Source organism: Giraffa tippelskirchi, chromosome 4, assembly GCF_054371585.1.
Source record: "Giraffa tippelskirchi isolate mGirTip1 chromosome 4, T2T-mGirTip1v1.2.pri, whole genome shotgun sequence".
NCBI classification, from domain to species: Eukaryota; Metazoa; Chordata; class Mammalia; order Artiodactyla; family Giraffidae; genus Giraffa; species Giraffa tippelskirchi.
The window spans coordinates 177,757,998-177,779,278 of record NC_137278.1 but is presented as its reverse complement, the minus strand read 5'-3'; the positions used below and the strand labels follow the sequence as shown (position 1 = coordinate 177,779,278).

General features: G+C 40.9%; 1 protein-coding gene across 45 annotated transcripts in view; it reads left to right on the top strand.

Moving 5' to 3' along the window:
• Positions 1-21,281, top strand: part of PPFIBP1 (PPFIB scaffold protein 1) — a 197,336-nt gene that overhangs the window by 56,666 nt on the left and 119,389 nt on the right. For all 45 annotated transcript variants that reach the window (XM_081591863.1, XM_081591847.1, XM_081591853.1 and 42 more), the window contains one exon: positions 9,179-9,276. The gene's annotated coding sequence lies outside the window, so the exon portion shown is untranslated. The remainder of the gene's footprint in view (positions 1-9,178; positions 9,277-21,281) is intronic.

Below are 21,281 nucleotides of genomic sequence, written 5' to 3'. Positions count from 1 at the left end.
CACATGTACACCCATGGCTGATTCATGTTGACATATGGCAAAAAACAACACAATATTGTAAGGTAATTAGCCTCCAATTAGAATAAATTAATAATTTAAAAATAAAAGAATTGTGCAAATAGTGGGAACATCTACTCTAAAATTCTTGCCCCCAATTGAATTGGAACCCACTATTTAAATATATTAGGTACATTTTACATTATAGTTCATAATGTTTTTCATATGGAGTTTTAATATGTTATATAAGATTTTGGCTGTGGTTCATGATATTTGTCATTAAAAAAAAAAAAGTTTAAATATTTGTCACAAAGGAAAATTGGTGTGTTTGGAAGCCAAGCTGTGTTCATTCTCTCATCTCCACCCCCAGTGTACTGCCTCATAACACATGCAATTGTACATAGATTTATTTTTATATAAAACTTCATGGTGTACTTTCATCACTTCAATCATTTCAATAAAAGTGTTCAAAAAATAACAACTTTTGAATTCCAAAATTGCTTAGAATCTTTGAATTAGAATCTTCCTGTGGGAAAGAAAAAAATAATTTGGCAATATTGGCAACGCTTGGCATAAAGCTTTAGAATTAGATAAACAGCAAGCCATTACTAAACACTACAGATATTATTGTGAAACAACGTGTTAATTTAAAAACATGTGGCCCTTATTTGATGTAATATGTCAGTAGACATTGTGACTACTACAGTTTTAGAACCTCAAGGGAAATTTGACTATATTAAATTTGATTTTGGCATGGAAAGTGAGTTCATTGAGGACTTTGGGACATCAGAGATTATCAGATTATTCATTCACCTGGTATTTACAGCATAGTGCTTAGTACTGTGAGAACACACAAAAAATTGTACACTTAATCTTTTTAACACTGAAGAGATTAGTTTGAAGCTCTTTGTGAAGATTTGTGAATATACGATAACATAATTTCTTCAGCTCTTTAATATCTGTTTATTTTCTTAAACTCTTTAATATCTGTTTATTTTCTTAAACTCTTTAATATCTGTTTATTTTTTGGCCAAGAGTCATCACTTTGTTGTACTATTTCACTTGATCTTTACTTCTATTAGTAGCCCTAAGCCATGAGCTTTTTTTCTGACCATCCCACAAAGAAATATTTTCAGTCTGTTCATCTGAGTTACTGGATAGACTGGAAACAAAACCATGTTGGAATACAGATGTTTATGGTTGGCTGGCGGAGAAGGCAATGGCACCCCACTCCAGTACTCTTGCCTGGAAAATCCCATGGACGGAGGAGCCTGGTAGGCTACAGTCCATGGGGTCGCTAAGAGGCGGACACGACTGAGCGACTTCACTTTCACTTTTCCCTTTCATGCACTGGAGAAGGAAACGGCAACCCACTCCAGTATTCTTGCCTGGAGAATCCTAGGGACAGCGGAGCCTGATGGGCTGCCGTCTGTGGGGTCGCACAGAGTTGGACACGACTGAAGCAACTTAGCAGCAGCAGCAGCATGGTTGGCTGGGCCCCATGTAACTAGCCAGACAGCCCAAGCTTGTAGTTTACATTTGCTTCTCAGCTCAACTAGCCTTATTCATCAGGGACCTTGCACCTAAAATTTGAAAATGCCAAGGGTCTCTTTGAAAGAATCTATTCTTTGACAACAAAGTCTTATTGAGAAGCCAAAACATATTTCAGGGATATTTAAACAGTGGAAATCAATGTGTCATTAGATTCCCAAATGAATGCATGGGTTGAAACACGAAAGGCTGTTGGCAGTGAGAGATGGGAAGATGACATGGGGGCATAATATGAAAGCCTTTATTATTTGAACAAGACGTGAGGACTGGCTACAGATACGATTTTGAGCATGGTTAGGGATCCACATGATCTATTTGATTGTAATTCCTACACACCCTGTTCCTGGTCAAAGGGAGCCAGGATTTTGGACCCAGGACTATCTGACTTTAAAGTTTATGATATAAACCTTTATCCTATATGGTGACTCCTACAACTTTATACACTCAACCAGTCTATAATGAAGGACTGAAGCTGAAGCTCCAATACTTTGGCCATCTGATGCAAAGAGCCTACTTCTCCTACATCAGGAAAAGACCCTGATGCTGGAAAGATTGAAGGCAGGAGGAGAAGGGGACAGCAGAGGATGAAGATGGTTGGATGGCATCTTCAACCCAATGGACATGAGTTTGAGCAAACTCCAGGAGATACTGAAGGACGGGGAAGACTGACATGCTGCAGTCCATGGGGTTGCAGAGTCGGACACGACTGAGCAACTGAACAACAACAACCCTTCCTTCAAGGTCCACACAGTGATGGCCTCTCCCTAAAGTCTTTTTAGATCGTCTGATCTGCGTCCTGTACCACTTTGAACCTTTAATATACAGCTTTAGTTTAGTCTTTATGTACTTGTTTCCCCTCCTGGATTGTGAAGATTCAACCTTCATGGGAAATACAAATTACATCCCATAATATTTAGTACAGAGATTTGGCCTGTACCCTGGATGTGAGAGTTGACAGTAGAAGAGAATAAAAAGGTAGTATGAAGTGAGTATTGCCTCAGAAGCAGGAGTAAGTAGGATGAAGCAGAAGTTGACATGAAAGAGAAAGAAAGGACCGTCCAGGTTACACGACAAACCAAAAACAGAGTGAGACTGGAAAAGTAGGTAAGGGATAAAATGAGGATTTGGACTTTACTCTGCAGATGTGGGAACCAATCAAAAACAAGCTTGATTAAGAAGATGATTAAGACCATCTCTATCTAAGGGTGAAATTGATGATGAGTAATTTAGCGATGTATTTTCTCCTTATTTTATTTGGATCATGTGGATCTATCTTCCATATAAAAGAACACTAGGTCACATTTTAGGTGACACAATTCCCCTAGACTTCCTGGAAATTTTCTGAAAGTGGTAGATAACTCATTAAGGGGATGTCTTCCTGTGTCATGTAATGGTGGATATCTGAATAGCACTCTCTTGCTGCCAATGTGAAAAGTAGTCATACCAAAGTTCCTGCTAATACTCCCTCAGCCTTTTCCCAAGTGGAAAAGAGGTGGAGGATAAGATGGGATGGGAACAAATTTGGAAGATTTAAGATCCCTCCTGAAAGTGAAAGTGTTAGTCACTCAGTTGTGTCCAACTCTCTGCGACCCCATGGACTATAACCCACCCGGCTCCTCTGTCCTTGGAATTTTCCAGGCAAGAATACTGGAGTGGGTTGCCATTTCCTTTGCCAGGACATCTTCCGGACCCAGGGGTTCATGCCTGGGTCTCCCGCATTGGCAGGCAGATTCTTTACCGTTTGAGCCACCAGGGAAGCGCTAGGATCCCTCTATTAAGTCTTTATCCTGAAGGCTTTCTAAAGGGCCTGAACTACCTGGAGAGGCCTTGTTTACCAAGGGAAAGATAGACATTGGTCAGTTCATTTGATTCCTTTATTACTCATGGTAAAAAATAAAGTGTATTGTAACTTTTATATTCCCAATATGCCAAGGTTAGCAAATCAGAAAGGTCTTAAGTGTCTATGGCGGTCCATTTATATTTTTATTTTAGGTATCTGATCCTAAACCATACAGGGTATACTTCATTGTACTCGCCTAATATTTCTAACTAACAAACCATTTGAGATTTCCTTTTATTATCTGTGACTTTGATGAAATTAAAATTATTATCAAAACAGCACAGATTAATTATACCAGCTCAGGACCCATGTTGCCTGAGTTGTGATCCCAATTTCTCCACTTAACAGCAGTGTGATCTTTTGTAAGTTATTTAACCCCTCTCCCTCAGTTTCCTCATCTGTTTGATGGGGGTAATAATTTACTTCTCTTTGTCTTTGCCAAAATTAAATGAATGAATTTATTGTTCATTTACTAAAAGTAAAGTTGTTAGAATAGTATCTGGTACACAAGTTATCAATACATATGACTTCTTCAGTTCAGTTCAGTTCAGTCACTCAGTTGTGTCCAACTCTTTGTGACCCCATAAACTGCAGCACACCAGGCCTCCCTGTCCATCACCAACTCCCAGAGTTTACCCAAATTCATATCCATTGAGTCGGTGATGCCATCCAACCATCTCATCCTCTGTCGTCCCCTTCTCCTTCTGCCTTCAATCTTTCCCAGCATCAGGGTCTTTTCAAATGAGTCAGCTCTTCGAGTCAGGTGGCCAAAATATTGGAGTTTCAGCTTCAACATCAGTCCTTCCAACGAACACCCAGGACTGATTTCCTTTAGGATGGACTTGGTTGGATCTCCTTGCAGTCCAAGGGACTCTCAAGACTTCTTATTGTGTTGTAAATGAGAGAAAGCAGCTAAAGGTGAAGTGACTCAGGTAGTTACCCAACAAGATTACTACACTAGGATTGTTGTTGTTTAGTCAGTCAGTTGTGTCCAACTCTTTGCTACCCTATGGACTGTATCCTGCCAGGCTCCTCTGTGATGTGTTCGACCCAGTGATTGAACCCTGGTCTCCTGCATTGCAGGCAGACTCTTTACCATCTGAACCAGCTGGGAAGCCTCAGTCTAGGATTAGTGTTTCTCATTTCAGGATTTAGTCCAGAGAAATAGCTGTTTCTTAGACCAAAGGTCAGAAAACTTTTCCTCAAAGGGCCAGATTAGATAGCAAATATTTTATATTCTATAGACCTTACTGTCTCTGTTGCATCTTCTCAACACTGTCGTTGTGTCCTGCAAAAGCAGCCGTAGACAATATGTAAATTAATGGGCTGACTGTGTTCCAATAAAATTTTATAAAAACAGGTGGCAGACCACATTGCCCTGCATACAGACTCCTGCTTTAGATGCTTGCCTAACATGAATAGAGACTTCAAATTTCATTTAAAGTATGAAATATGGCATTATTATAATAAGCAGTAACTTCCCTTCCTAACTCCTGGAGAATTCCATGGACTGTACAGTCCATGGGGTTGCAAAGAGTCAGACACAACTGAGCAACTTTCACACTTTCACTTCCCTTCCTAACGATTATTAGTCTGACATGTTACTTCCCATTATGATGGTCATGCTTTACAAGATCAAAGGGATTTAGAAGATAAGCAGTACTGATAAATGTGTTTTCCATCTCAAAGGGATATACAGAGGTCATTTATTTAGTGGTTTGGAGAATTTTCTTGGTATTTGAAATCTGAGATTTGGGCAGGATGTTAGGGTTTGTGCTGTTAAATGGATGCAAATATACTGGGTTTTGCTTGTTTTGTTGTTTTTTTGTAATCTGAAAAGAAAAGGTTTGTGGATCATATAAAAAGTTGTTTGTAATTATCCTTGTCATTACACTAAAGGTTTTCTGCTAGGAATGTAGTTTGCATAGGTTTCAATTTTTTGATGGCTTAACTTTTCAGTTGAATAATGTGTTCTTGTTTTTAAATTAAACTTGTCAGTCAGCCTCTGTGAGCGGCTGACTGTGTTGGTTAGTTTGTATTTATAGTTACGTCTGTTTCTGAGGAAATGACTAAAGTCTCTTGAATTTGATCAAAACTGCATCACAAAGGGTATCTTTGACTTATTTAAACAAGGCTCACGATGGAAACTCAAAAAAATCTCATAGTTCATGTTTATAAATGTTATTATGTATTCAGTCCTGGTTGGGCCAATAATCAGAGTTCTGTGCTGAGGGAAGGCTTGAATGTTCCCAGTGCTTCTTATTAATAGTTAACGTGAATTCCTCTGGAGCAAGTTCAGGCAGCACTTTCTTATAATACTCTTTTAAAAAAATCATTTTCTAATTTTACATGTGACTTTCAGGTGAGTCTTATAGAACATCAGTTCAGTTCAGTTGCTCAGTTGTGTCCGACTCTTTGAACCGACCCCATGAACCACAGCACACCAGTCTTCCCCGTCCATCACCAACTCCCAGAGCTTGCTCAAACTCATTTCCATTGAGTCGGTGATGCCATCCAACAGTCTCATCCTCTGTCGCTCCCTTCTCCTCCTGCCCTCAATCTTTCCCAGCATCAGAGTCTTTTCAAATGAGTCAGCTCTTCGCATCAGGTGGCCAAAGTATTGGAGTTTCAGCTTCAACATCAGTCCTACCAATGAACACCCAGGACTGATCTCCTTTAGGATGGACTGGTTGGACCTCCTTGCAGTCCAAGGGACTCTCAAGAGTCTTCTCCAACACCACACTTCAAAAGCATCAATTCTTCGGTGCTTAGCTTTCTTTATAGTCCAAATCTCACATCCATACATGACCACTGGAAAAACCATAGCCTTGACTAGACAGACCTTTGTTGGCAAAGTAATGTCTCTGCTTTTTGATATGCTTTCTGGGTTGGTCATCACTTTCCTTCCAAGGAGTAGCGTCTTTTAATTTCATCGCTGCAATCACCATCTGCAATGATTTTGGAGCCCAGAAAAATAAAGTCAGCCACTGTTTCCACTGTTTGCCCATCCATTTCCCATGAAGTGATGGGACCAGATGCCATGATCTTAGTTTTCTGAATGTTGAGCTTTAAGCCAACTTTTTCACTCTCCTCTTTCACTTTCATCAAGAGGCTCTTGAGTTCTTCTTCACTTTCTGTCATAAGGGTGGTGTCATCTGCATATCTGAGGTTATTGATATTTCTCCCGGCAATCTTGATTCTAGCTTGTGCTTCCTCCAGCCCAGCGTTTCTCATGATGTACTCTGCATATAAGTTAAATAAGCAGGGTGACAATATACAGCCTTGACGTACTCTTGTTCCTGTTTGGAATCAGTCTGTTGTTCCATGTCCTTTTCTAACTGTTGCTTCCTGACCTGCACACAGGTTTCTCAAGAGGCAGGTCAGATGATCTGGTATTCCCATCTCTTTCAGAATTTTCCACAGTTTATTGTGATCCACACAGTCAAAGGCTTTGGCATAGTCAATAAAGCAGAAATAGATGTTTTTCTGGAACTCTCTTGCTTTTTTGATGATCCATTAGATGTTGGCAATTTGATCTCTGGTTCCTCTGCCTTTTCTAAAACCAGCTTGAACATCTGGAAGTTCACAGTTCACGTATTGCTGAAGCCTGACTTGGAGAATTTTGAGCATTACTTTACTAGCGTGTGAGATGAGTGCAATTGTGCAGTAGTTTGAGCATTCTTTGGCATTGCCTTTCTTTGGGATTGGAATGAAAACTGACCTTTTCCAGTCCTGTGGCCACTGCTGAGTTTTCCAAATTTGCTGGCATATTGAGTGCAGCATTTTCACAGCATCGTCTTTCAGGATTTGAACTAGCTCAAGTGGAATTCCATCACCTCCACTAGCTTTGTTCATAGTGATGCTTCCTAAGGACCACTTGACTTCACATTCCAGGATGAACATAGCTATGTCTTTTTCTTCTCCTTAAATTGTTTCACTATTTTTTCTCCTTCTTTATTCCTTTTCAGGTAGTACTGACATGTAAAGCATCTAAACCTTGTTCATGTAATTTCTAACAAGGACCACCCTCCCACCCCCACCGCTGGTCTCCCCACCTCTGCAATATCCATGATTCTCCCCAGCCTAGCTTCGTGCCCTCACTGTGAATTCTGTCCTCATTGCAGTGGAGGGGGCCCTCATTCTGCTCTTTGTTCAGGGCACTGGGTGGGAAGGAAGGGCAGGTCTGGCTCCTGTCTGCTCAGACACAGGCTTACCTGTGGTCTGGGACCCAGGCTGGAACCTACATTTTCCCATAAGGGGCTCTGTTAGAGATGGTGGTTGGGATTTGGTGTAATTATGCTTCTAGATCAGCAGTGTTATGAGCTCATTGGGATTTCTGCCCTAGCTTTTAATGCAGTCCCTGTTTAGTTTGAACCCTCTGTAAGCAGCTCAAGGAACCAATTCTCCAACTTAAATCTTGGATCAAAATATAAAACAGATAAAAGTGCAATTACTCTGCCCGCTACCACACATCTATTCGTCTCCACCTCTGTTCTTAGAAACACCTGTTGGGTAGGGTTCCAAGACACTCACTTTAAAAACTGCTGATGAAGATTCCTCTTTACTTTTGGAGCACACACTAGTCTTAAAATCAGGTTTGCTTATGTATGCATCATTAATTGCTTAAAATTTACCGGATTGGTAGGTATGTGTGGGTCATATATGAAGTCAGCTTTTGGGGAAGTTGAATGGACAGAAGCTTACCTGAGCTGAGAAATTCCTTCAAGGCAGCCTCTATCCACCATTCATGCCTGAATTCCATTGCATTTTATTTCAGTGTTAAGCACCTCAGAAGAGGCCTTCTGAAGCTCTTTTTTGTTTGTTTGTTTAATGAAAATGTTCTCAAGATCCATATCCATTAAGTTGTTGGAATCTTTGAGCTGATCCTATTGCTTCTCTGTTTAATTAAGCATGTGAGGTCACTGGCTCCTCAAAAGGCCAGAGAGAAGGAAGCAGCTAAACTCCTACTTCATAATTTTGTCTAGAACTGGTCCAGATCGTATGTACATTTGAAAAGCACATGTGAAATCATGCCTCTAGCATTTGACATGGAGATGCTCAACTGTTTATGTATTATTCTTGTTGGATAAGAAAATAATAAATTTCTTCCTTTTTTTAAACCTTAACAACTAAGCATTGGTGAACTATGATTAATTCATTTACTCAGGAAACATAAAGCACCTAACCTATTCCAGGTACTTTGTGATATAAAAATTAATGATTGTAGTTTTCTGCTGAAATTCAGGTTTCAAGGAATATATGAAGTTGTGGCCAGTAACTGAGGAAGTAAGGAGGAATGAATGCTGGAAGGGGGGAAGGAAGAAAAGGAAGGGAGAGGAAGGAACAATGGAAGGATAGGTGGAAGGAAATTAGTTAAATCTGTTGGTCCTTAACACATTTTATTGCTTTTACTCATTTTTAATTTTTATTTAATTAAAAATGTATCTATTTGACTGCACTGGGTCTTAGTTGTAGCACACAGATTCTTTGATCTCCATAGTGGCATGCAAGATCTTTAGTTGCAGCATGAGAACTCTTGGTTGCAGCGTGTGGAATCTAGTTCTCTGATCAGGGATCAAACCCAGATCCCCTGCATTGGGAACACAGAGTCTTAGCCACTGGACCACCAGGGAAGTCCCACATTTCATTGTTTTTTTTAATTGCACACATGTTATCTAGTTTGCTGTTCTTTGCTTATATAATAATTCACCATCTATAGGGTTTTTTTTATGGTGTGTCATAGTTTGGAGTTGGTTTTAATTTATCTCCTTTATATTTGTTTCTTTTCAGTATAAAAGAACTTCATGGATCAGATTGCTAACGAGTACATGGAAGATTTGAAGAGTTGAAGAAAAAAAAATTCACTATTTACACTTGTTTTTTAAAATGTAAGTAAACTGTCTTCTCACTATTGTTCATATGTGTCAACTTCATAGCCTGCAATTACCTGTCTGTACACTCAGCGTGTAAATTGTTTTCCCAGTAGTAAAGCTGCTTGTCTGCATAGTCTACTCATAAAGTCTATGATAATTTATGACCCATCCCTCTCCTTACAATTTTTTAAATTCTGAAAGTAATATGACTAACATAGGTGGTTGTAGAACTTAGACATGTTGTGACAGTCAGTGAGTAAATCTTTCTTTGGTGTCAAGAGGGAAAATAGACCTGGTAGCACATAAAAAGCACTGCCCTTTTCTCAAATCCTTTGTTGCTCCTTACCCTACAGGTTCTTTTAGTGCACCATGTAAGTCAGTGAGAATTGTTGGTCAACCTGTTAATGACCCCATAGACTTAGAGAAGTGAGGTATTTGCAAAATAAGCTTATTTATCCCTTCCTCCTTGTTTCTTTTGCTCTGTAATAGTAGTGATACTTAGCTATGTATTGAACTTCTATTAAAAGACAAGCACTCGACTGGTTCAATTCAATCAATATTCATTCAGCAAATGCTTTTTCTGAGTGCTTGTCATGTGCCAGGCGCTGCTCTGAGACTGTTACCTTGTGCTATACTTGTGGCAGCCTTGCAAAGTAGGAGCCCATATTTTAGTGATGGTGATCCAGGTGAGTATACTGAGATTCAGAAAGAGGTAAGGAGGCTACAGACGATCACACAGCTAGGAAGGGGAGGAACCTAGAGTGAACACTATGCTGTCTGACTTTTCTCATTTGCTATTTTCTAAATAATGTTGAAATCCTCATCCTGGCTCAGTTGTTGTTGGAGATTGGAACCTTCTGGGTTGTGTTCTTAATAGGAATGTGGTCCTGATTCTTCTAAATCTTGGGTGTAGTCACAACAAGAAAGGAAGTTAGAGAAACATCTTCCCAAGTTTGAGAGGTACTTTTGGTATCTGGAGGGGGAGTTAAGAGATCTAAAGTCTAGACAGACCTTTCCATGAATTTCTGTGTGTCTTTGGGATACTTAACATCTGCAAGAAACAGTTACTGTTATGCCTGTTAAGGAGAGCAGACCAGATGTTCTCCATGGTCTCTTTCAGTAGGCTTTATTGAAGTATCTTACACACAGAACAAAGTACACAAATCATAAGTGGATGGCTTGATGGAATAATTGTTACAAAGTGCACACATCTGTGTAACCAGTGCAAGAAAACAGAAAATTACCAGCCCCTCCAACTCTCCTCCCCTAATGCTCCCATGAGTAACCAATTTCCTGATTTCTAATGCCAATTGATACAATTTTGCCTGTTTTTATTATTTATATAAATAGAATCATATAGTTTATATTCTTTTGTGTCTGGCTTATTTTGATTATTATGTTTGTGAAATTCTTGTATGATATTGTATATGGTTAATTTATTTCATTCTCCTTAACTATCATGGTATTCAGTTGTACATGTATTTTGTAATTGCTGGCCATTTCGGTAGTTTCCAGTTTGGATGTATTACAAATAGTGCTCCAGGGAATGTTTTTGTGCACATCTTTTGGTGATGATTTTATTTTGGTCAGGGACTAAATTCAAGTAATTTGAATTCAGCAGCCCTGTGAAGTGATGTTGAGGTAAGCGTCTTTGAAAGCAGACGAGTGGATTTTAGGAAGGCAGGTGATGTGTCTGCTTCAGCATGATGTTCTGAACGTTGCTGGTCAGGAATGTAGATTCCTCTTGAGGGTGTGGCTGGGCAGAAGCCCTCTCTGATAAGTGTGTGATGTGGTAAGGTTTGCTCCCCTGGCAGCTGCCAGGGGAGCAGAGGAGGGCTTTGATTCATTTCAGGAAGGGACTTCAGAGGAGAGAAGATAGATCCAGAAGACAGATGTGTCTGGGCTACCCTAGAAATGGTTAGGATATGTCACCCGCCAGATCAAGAATCTGGAAACGTGTTAACCCAGGGGAAGAACCAGCTTATGAGACTTGAAGAGTCTAGGAAATGAACAGAGAAATAAAAATTGATTTCAGCAGGCAGGCGGGAGGTCTCAAAGCATTTTTAGACGAATTTATTAAGTCTGATGAAACTGTTGGTCTCTCAGTTGCATCCGACTCTTTGCGACCCCTTGGACTGTAGTCCACCAGGCTCCTCTGTTCATGGGATTCTCCAGGCAAGAATAGTGAAGTGAGTAGCCACTCCTTTCTCCAGGGAATCTTCCTGACCCAGGGATTAAACCTGGGTCTCTTGCATTGCAGGCAGATTCTTTACTGTCTGAGCCACAAGGGAAGCCCTTGTTAAGTCTAACTCCTGTTTTAAGGAAGCTTTGAAAAACCAGCCCCTAAAGTATGAACCTTGAGTCAAGAATGAACTTAATGAAATTACCAAACTAAGAATAAATGTATTTTTCAAGCAAATACAGAATGTGAGCATGTGGGCTTTGCCAGGAGACTGTTCTGTGTCAGATCACAGCTTCACTTTCTTTCCCTGTAATCTTCCCCGCCAGCTTCCTGATCTGTAAAATGGGGACATTGACACACCCACTTTGTAGGTTTCCTGTGACAGGGTACTTCCATAGTGCCTGGAGTGTGCTGCTGGGTGCATTGCACTGGCACTAAAAATAATAGCCATTATTCTTATTATTTTTCTGATTTTTACTATGACTGATATTACGTGTTTGACTCTGCATCGGATACTTGGTAGAAGCTTTCAGATTATTTTTTTAATGTATGAGATTAATGTTTTTTTTTTTTAAGTGTGGAGAACACGAACAAAAATATTTTCCGACTTGCCTCGCCTTAAACTGAAACTCAGAGGAAAGCTGAAGGGAAACATTTGTCTGTGTGTCCTTGGCAGGTCCCTCCCCAGCGTGAGTCAGTAAAGACACTTTTAGTTGTTGCAACTGCTTTACTTGGTTGTTTCAAGAAGAGACCAGACGAGCTAAGATTCACAAGAGAACTGGATCGTTTTGCACGAAGGAAAATCATCATGATTTTATTTATTTCACTCTCAACTCATATCAGGCATTTTGCAAACAAGTGTATGTATGTAGCAGGGGGCTTTAGTGAGAGGCTCTGTGGGTGATTCACTACAGACCGCAGCTGGTATAGGGTGTCCATTCCAACTGACTGTGGCTAGTGACGTCTTTCCACCTTTTGGAACATTCTGGACTAACTCTTGGGGCATCTGTGGTAGATTAAGCATAATTTTGCCCTCAGTGAGATTATGATCTCACAAATGAACATTTGTTCTAAGAAGGAAGCTTTTAGAGTGAGTTGAGTCTAAGACAGCATTTGACCCAAGATTCTGAAATTCTAGTTCTGACTTCTCAACAAATAATCTGTGAGACCTCAGGTATAGCATTAATCCTGGGTCTCAGTTTTCTTATCTGTAAAATCAGAAAGTTAGACTTTGAGGCAAAGGAAGATTCTGTGAATCTCTAAATTTAATAGTAGCTAGTTTGGAGTGTAGTTTTATTTTTCTAAAAGCTGTATTCTTTCATGGGTTTGGCCAAGTCAGAAGGTCTTATGACGACAGCTTTTGGCACTTAATGATAGTAGGGGAAGGAACAGTTGTAAGATTTGACCTAAGTTCACAAAATAGTTAATGTCCACTTCAGATAAAAAACAAATGACCCGACTGTTGTGACTGATGTAAAGTTATATGAGTATATATAAATTCATTTTCACTCTGGCATTTACTTTAACTAGCTTTCCTACACTTGCTTTATTCATGAAAGGATGTTTATGTTAACATAAATAAATATTCAAGACATTGTATGTGGCATAACTGGATTATGGAAACTGCGTTGGCCTTATCTCACGTATATATGTAAATTCTCAGTTCTCACATTACAGTCCCACAGTTGGGTGTGTCACAAATTTGAGTTTGTTTTGTTGTTCCACATGTTGAAGAAATTATATATTAAAAATGATATTTGAAAATGAAATACTGGATTCAACTGAATTAATAAAATAAGAATACTAAATAGCGTTAATCACTATTACTTTTAAGTAATACTCAAAATAATTGCTTTTAGGTTTTGAGCTCTATCTTCTTATACCCAAGGGTTCTTGTTGTTCAGTCCCTGAGTCGTGTCTGACTCTGCCACCCCAGGGAGTGCAGCATGTGAGGCTTCCCTATCCTTCACTATTTCCCGGAGTTTACTCAAACTCATATCCATTGAGTTTGTGATGTCATCCACCCATCTCATCCTCTGTCACCACCGTCTCTTCCTGCCTTCAATCTTTCCCAGCATCAGGGTCTTTTCCACTGAGTCAGCTCTTTCACATCAGGTGGCCAAGTATTGGAGCTTCAGCTTCAGCATCCGTCCTTCCAGTGAATATTCAGGGTTGATTTCCTTTAGGATTGACTGGTTTGATCTCCTTGTAGCCCAAGCGACTCCCAAGAGTTCTCCAGCACCACAATTTGAAAGCATCAGTTTTTGGGAACTCAGCCTTCTTTATGGTCCAACTCTCACATCCGTACACCCAAGAGGACATATAAGAAATATTTAAAGTAAACTGAGAACTTTGGAATATTTGTGCTTTGACCCATTTAGTTGTTCTGGCAACTGGCAAACAGAAGAAATACCATTTGCCTCGGGTGCAGGGAACACCCTGGTCTCTGATGTAATCACGGGTGATGGTGGTGAAAGCTCTCTGGTTATACTAGTCTTGAGGCTGAATAGACCAAGTACAGGAATGAGGTGGGGGCTCATCAAAACCTCTTCATCAGGCGGAGGAAGGCTGTGGGAATGTGCAGGTCATTCCCCAGGCCTCCCAAGGGATCATTCTACCTGCTTGTGCAGTGGTTTCTAAGAGGGGATTTGTAGCCACTGAGACAGTGTCCTTCCCCAAAGAACTGCCCTTTTTGTGCTTTCTGTCTGTACCCTTCTTCCAGTCTCTATCATTTTATTTATTTTTCTCTTGCCTGTGCTGGGTCTTCGTTGCTTGTGGCAAGTGGGGGCTACTCGGCATTGCGGTGCGCAGGCTTCTCATTGCTGTGGCTTGTCTTGTTGTGGAACACAGGCTCTAGGCATGCAGGCTTCAGTAGTTGTGGTGCATGGGCTTAGTCGCCCCAAGGCATGTCGGATCCTCCTGGTCCAGGGATCAAATCTGTGTCCCCTGCATTGGCAGGTGAACTCTTAACCTCTGGACCACCAGGGAAGGTCCCTAGCACTTTAATTATTACATGGGATTTGAAGTTTTCTAACTCCTAACTACATATTTTGGACCAAATATTCCTTATTCTAGACAATTTGTACTAAACATTCTGAAAATACTGCTTGGAGATGGCTGTCTTGTTTGGGGTCATGTGTCACCTATGTGGTTTTGTCTTGTGCTTCTTTGATTCATCATAACCTGAGATAATCCATAAATAAATTTATTCATTAAATTTACGAAAGCTTTTCCTTTCCATTTTTCTTCCTTCTAGTAATCTCTCCCTGTCTCATGAAATAACTAAGATCACCTTTGCAATCAAATGGAGATTTAGTTGGGCTGTTAGAATCCCTTAAGCATCCCTGAGTGTGAGCGTGAGTAGATGGAGTTCAAGGGCTGCTCAAAGTTCTTGGCTCAACTGGCTGAAGTCATAGTCATCTATTTATTCTTGGTTGTTCCTTTCCCTCTTACCTCTTGGGAAACTGGTGGTCAGTGCCTTTGACTTTTTCTTTCCTTAATCCACATATGCAAGAGGGTAACTGTTGACAGAGAGAAGGAAATGTTTATATATTTAAATAACCAATATGTAGGGGGCGTGTGTGTGCAGGCTTGTGCATGCATAGCTCTGTAACTGCAAGGTGGTGTCTGTTTCTCTTAAGTCGCCATGCATATCCACAGTTAATGAGGAGGCCCTAGCATCTATGATGGCATGCAGGTATGCAGTTTCATCAGTGTTTTAAGGAGGAAGTGGGTTGGTGGGAGTTCTGACTCTTATTTTAGTGGATCTATGGTTTAAAATTATGATATTTTCACTGATATATTTAAAATGGATAACCAACAAGGACCATGGAACTCTGCTCAATTTTATGTGGCAGCCTGGATGGAAGTGGAATTTGGGGGAGAATGGATGCAAGTTTGTGTACTGGCTGAGTCCCTTTGCTGTTCACCTGAAACTATCACAACATTGCTAATGGGCTATATACCCCAATACAAAATAAAAATAAATAAAACTGATGTTTTAGGGAAACCTGGGTTCTGGCACGAGAATTTCAGTTAGCCAGGGTCTCCATTGCTATGAGAGTGAAGAAGTGAGATAAGTATTTTCAGTCATTCTTAAATCCATTACTTAGCAATAGCTCAGGGCTTTGTGCTGAAGTTAAAGCTCCAATACTTCGGCCACCTGATGTGATGAACCAACTCGTTGGAAAAGACCCTGATTCTGGGAAAGACTGAAGGAAAAGGAGAAGAGTGCAGCAGAGAATGAGATGGTTGGACAGCATCACTGACTCAATGGATGAGTTTGAGCAAGCTCTGGGAAGTAGTGAAGGAGAGGGAAGTCTGGCATGCTGTAGTCCCTGGGGTTGCAAAGAGACAGGCATGACTTAGGGACTGAACAACAACAAACACAGGACTTTGTGCATCAGGATCACAGAACTGAAGTTGGATCCTCAGGATGTGTTCAGGGTTCCTTACATACCATAATGCTGGCCTCGCCCAGAGATGCCCCAACCAAGAGGAGACTTAAATTAGGGGTGTGGCAGTTCGTAGCCATTATAGCAGGATTCCTTTAGTCTTTAGGCAAAAAGAAAGTATTCTATCGCCTTTTAAATATTATGGTTGCTTTCAGAGTTTGAAATAGCTTTGACAGCTTCCTGTGACCATTACCTTGAACCGAGGTGTAATGCCTTGCTGATAACTGACTCTTAAGTTCAGTACAATAATTGTGTTTGTTGTCTGTGTTTTAAGTTTGTATTTCAAAACACAAGTTGTTGTTGTACCAGCATCTTTTCTTGTTTGTATGTTTGTCTTTACTTTATTCTCTTACCTTCGTTATAGTAATTATGCTTGGCTTTGGATACTTGTGCCATATGATACTGTGATATTAAGAGATTTTAAAAGAAAAGGTCATCAGCTGTCTTTCTGGGCTATTCTGGGCATTTTGTACTATATTTATTTTGGACCCAGCTTTTCTTGCTCTTGGTTTCTGATTAGCTGTTCCTCCTCCTTGCCTTGGCTTCTCATCTTGCCTGAAAGCGTTTCAACAGATCTATTTGGATGACTGTTTTGTTTAACAAATAAACACTATCTCAACCTTGGGAGAGAGTCAAGATGGCAGGTTGGGACTCTCCATTAATGCTTGTGGATCTAAGGCATGAAATCCCTGGAGCAGGGAGTCTGGCTTCTTACTATATTATACTCATATCGGGAAATTGTTTCATGCTTTGAGATTAGCTTTTACAAGGGAAATGTGGGATTCTGGGGCATTCTCAAAAGTTTTGCATGATTTGGTGTGACTTAAATGGTCTTACTGTTTATAAATTTTTATAAATTAAAGAATGGATTATTTGACTAAAAAAGTGGGCTTTTTGGTTCTTCAGGGTCTAAATTGATCTTAGCTGAGGTCTGGCATAGACCACTCCTTTCAGGGAGCTTTCCCTCAAATTATTAGGGTTCTCAAAAAACCAAGTATTGTATAAAGCAGAAAATAAATGGTCTTCAAGGAGTATCAGGCCTTTAAGCATGAGGCGTCTACCAAGAGAAAATGGTAATGCCCCCAAATACCCATTTACTTTGACCTTCTTTGAGAGACTGTGTCTGAGTGACTCTCCAGGGACAGAAAAAACCAACTAATTCTACTGAAGTGTTACAAGACCCAGAAGGTGGTTTCTTTTTTTCTTTTATGTCATTTAAAAAAAAAATTGAAATACAGTTGACATACAATAGTGTTAGTTTTAGATATACTTACAAGATGGTTTGACATGTGCATACATTGTGAAATGATCAGTGGACGTGAACTTGGGCCAACTCTGGGAGATAATGAAGGACAGGGAAGCCTGGTGCACTGCAGTCCATGGGGTTGCAAAGAATCAGACACAACTGAGCAACTGAACAACAGCAACAACAGTGAAATGATCACCATGATAAGTCTGGGAACCAACTGTCCCCAAGGTTGTTGTAACTATTGACCATATTCCTTATGCTGTGTGTTGCATCCCCATGACTTACTTGTTATATAACTGGAGGTTTGTACCTCTCAGTCACCTTCACCTATTTCACCCACCTCCACATCCTCCTTGCTCTGACAGCCAGCCATTCATTCTCTTTATCTGAGTCTGTTTTCATTTTGTTTGTTTTTTAGGTTCAACATATAAGTGACATTATGTGATATTTGACTTTTTTCACTTGGCAGAAAGTGATTTCTGTTTCCTCACTTTGTGGTCTTCCTGAATCCTCAGGAGGTAGAGCTGAAAAAAAAAAAAATCTGTGTCATGGCTGGTTCTTTGCACTGAAAATCCAGCTGATTCTTGTTTTTTGTAGTAGTTACTTTCTGTAAAGTTGCCAGAACTCTGAATTAGTGCCTATTGAGCCATTGCTCCTAGGGGATACACAGGCTTAGGTTCCTATGAGCTTCTGTCACAGTGTTTTCCCAACTGACCAATGCATAACCTTGTTTCTGTTAAAAGGGACCTTATTTCATGTTGTTGATACATTAACATTGAACTCATGATGAACAGCACTGTAACTCATGCTTGAACTAAGCTTATCTGACACATGCATTTTCTCTACCAGGCTCATCACAGCTTTTCTTGCACTTCAGTTCAGTTCAGTTCAGTTGCTCAGTCATGTCTGACTCTTTGCGACCCCATGAACTGCAGCACGGCAGGCTTCCCTGTCCATCACCAACTCCCTGAGTCCACCTAAACCCATGTCCATCGAGTCAGCAATGCCATCCAGCCATCTCATCCTCTGTCGTCCCTTCTCCTCCTGCCCCCAGTCCTTCCCAGCATGGTCTTTTCCAATGAGTCAACTCTTCTCATCAGGCGGCCAAAGTATTGGAGTTTCAACTGCAACATCAGTCCTTCCAATGAACACCCAGGACTGATCTCCTTTAGGATGGACTGGTTGGATCTCCTTGCAGTCCAAGGGACTCTCAAGAGTCTTCTCCAACACCACAGTTCAAAAGCGAGTGCTTGGGAACCATCTTAAACACTGAAATCACCAACCAAAAGCATGTGAGTGTGAAACATGACACAGGATAGACCATGGAAAGGACATTTATTTTCTTTTGGCTGCACCATGTGGTATGCGGGATCCAAGTGCCCTGACCAAGGATCAAACCTGTGTCCCCCCTCAGTGGAAGCCTGGAGTCTTAACCACTGAACTGCCGGGGAAGTCCCTGGGACACTTATTTGTAGTAGGAGAGCTGAGCTGAAACAAGGCAGAGCATTGCCTTGTTCAGTTTCAGCTGGGATTGTGCACATGGGCACTCAGATTTTTTGCTGTTCTGTGTATGGCCATGAACAACAGCAGAAACACCATTGATAGTGGTTTTGGGGGTTACAAATAAATTTTAGCTAGTGGGAAAATTCATGAACATCTACTGTATAATATAAGCAAAATAATCCCAGATATTGTAGCAGGAATCTCCCTCAGCTCAGCTTTATAGCTCATGTAGAAAGCCAGTCATTCAAGGTAAAAATGTATTGCAAGTTGGTACTATGACCAATATCCAGAACACATTTTTTAAATAGCTTCATGTAAAAGTGAAAAAGTGAAAGCGTTAGTCGCTCAGTCGTGTCTAACTCTGCTACCCCATGGACAGTAGCTCACCTGGCTCCTCTGTCCATGGAAATCTCCAGGCAAGAATACTGGAGTGAGTTGCCATTTCCTTCTCCAGAGGATGTTCCCGACTCAGGGGTCGAACCTAGGTCTCCTGCGTTGCCGGCAGATTCTTTACCATCTGAGCCACCAGGTAATCCCAGCTTCAGGTAAAAAGAAGGCTAATTAGTGACTCCTTTTGTTGAATATAAATGACAGTTAACGCCTCTGATGCGCTTTGAACATCTGTAGAATAGGAATAATGTCTTGTGTATCCTCCTGTCCCTGGCATGAAGGGTAATGATGTCCCTGGCATCAAGGCCAACACATAGTGAGACCTCAGTAAGTGAATGAATACTAAATAAACAAACGAAAGAGCAAGGAGAAATCTGCTCCATGGTGCCTGGGTACTTGAGGGCACAATAGGAATCTAATGCGTCATTTCAACTTAGATAATTTCCTGTCCATTGTGTTCATTAACTCATGTAAATGCTTATTAACCATCAGAGAGAGTAGTGTCTTGGATCTGGTGTAGCATGGAGGGCATCATAGCTGGGCCTGAGGATGGAACCATTTTGAGAAAACTACTAAAAAGGGCTGGAACTGCATTGGACTTCTTCCATCTCACCATGGAGCTAGGCTGGCAGCATTTTTTTCTCTGATATTCCGGATACCAACTTCTCTCCACTTTCACCTCACTCCCACACTGCTGTTGTTAGAAACCTCTCTCTAGGCCATGGATTTGATCATGTCAGTCTCTTGCTTCAAGAGCTCCATTCTCCCCTAAGAACCAATTCAAAGCTCCTTAGTGACCTGGCTCCATCCCTCCACCTCAGACTTCAGTCTCTTACCATTGCACCCACGCTCAAGCTAAACTGGACCCGTCACTGGAACCCAGCCATGCCTCTTAGGGTTTACAGTCATTGCAGTGTTGTCTGCTCCTTCACCCAGCTCTTCTTTCAGCCCCTGTGCTATGTCTGGCAAGATACCTGTCTCTCCCTAAGTAGACTCGCATGTTAATGTTCAGTAAACATATTTGAATGAGTCAGTGCATCTAAATATTATGTAGAGCACTGATCCCCAACTTTCTTGCCCCAGGGACTGATTTGGTGAAAGAGAGCTTTTCCAGGGAGCAGGAGGTGGGGTGAGGGGTGGTTTTGGGATGATTCAAGTGTATTACTTTTACTGTGTACTTTATTTCTAATCTAATGCTTCTGAAGAGAGGTACCGGTCCTCAGGCCAGAGGTTGAGAACCCCTGATCTAGAGGAAATAGGAAGGCTTGAAATGTCTTTAAAATAAAAAGGAGAGGCTAGACCTCAGTTTCTGCTAAGGCAAGTAAAAAGCTACGGCTGCCTTTTTGTTAACCAGCTTTGTCTGTTGTACAGAACTGAGCTTTTCCACTCAGGAAACACCTACACTCGGCCACACTCCACAGCCCCCAATATAAACATCCAGGGACTAGACTTGATTAAAGTAGAAGCAAGTGAAATTTTATGTGTGCGGAAATGACATTCATTTCGGATGTTATCTGTTTCAATTATTTCCTGCAGATTAACCATTTCAAATATTCCAAATATCTATCGTGGAGCTACTATGTATTAGAAACTGGGCCAGGGCCTCTGACGCGTGAAAAGATAAGCGGAACGCAGGGGCTTTTGTCTAGTGGGATGAAAGACGTGGAAGCACATTTCTGTAAAACAGGATAAATTGTATGCTTACTGCAGGTAGTGATGGTAGCACAAAAGAAGGTGAGACTTATTTTCAACCTGCTCAGTTCCATAGAAAAGCTTGGATTTAATGTGAGCCTTAAAGGGTGCATTTGGGAGTAGGTAGGTGGCAGGGCAGACTGAAGGAAGAGCATGGTTAGAGCGGTTCCAAGGAGAGGGAACAGTGTGAACAAAGGCACTGAGGCAGGAAAGTACAGGGACAAGTAGTGCAGGGAACGCAGGGGTGAGGGAGGAGCATTGTTAACTAAGACTGGGAAAGCACATCATAATCTGGTGGAAAGAAACATAATGGCAGTTTGCTTAGACTTAATGCTGCAGTCTTTAGGAGCCATGCAGAGTTTTAAAACAAAGGAAGTATAAGACAGCAAGAGCAGCTGCTAAAATTTGCCAACATTTACTAGTTTACTAGTAATTTACAACATTTACTAGGTGTCAGGCACTTTTGCTTAATCCTCACTGCAGCACTTTGCTGCTTCAGTCGTGTCCAACTCTGTGCGACCCCATAGATGGCAGCCCACCAGGCTCTGCC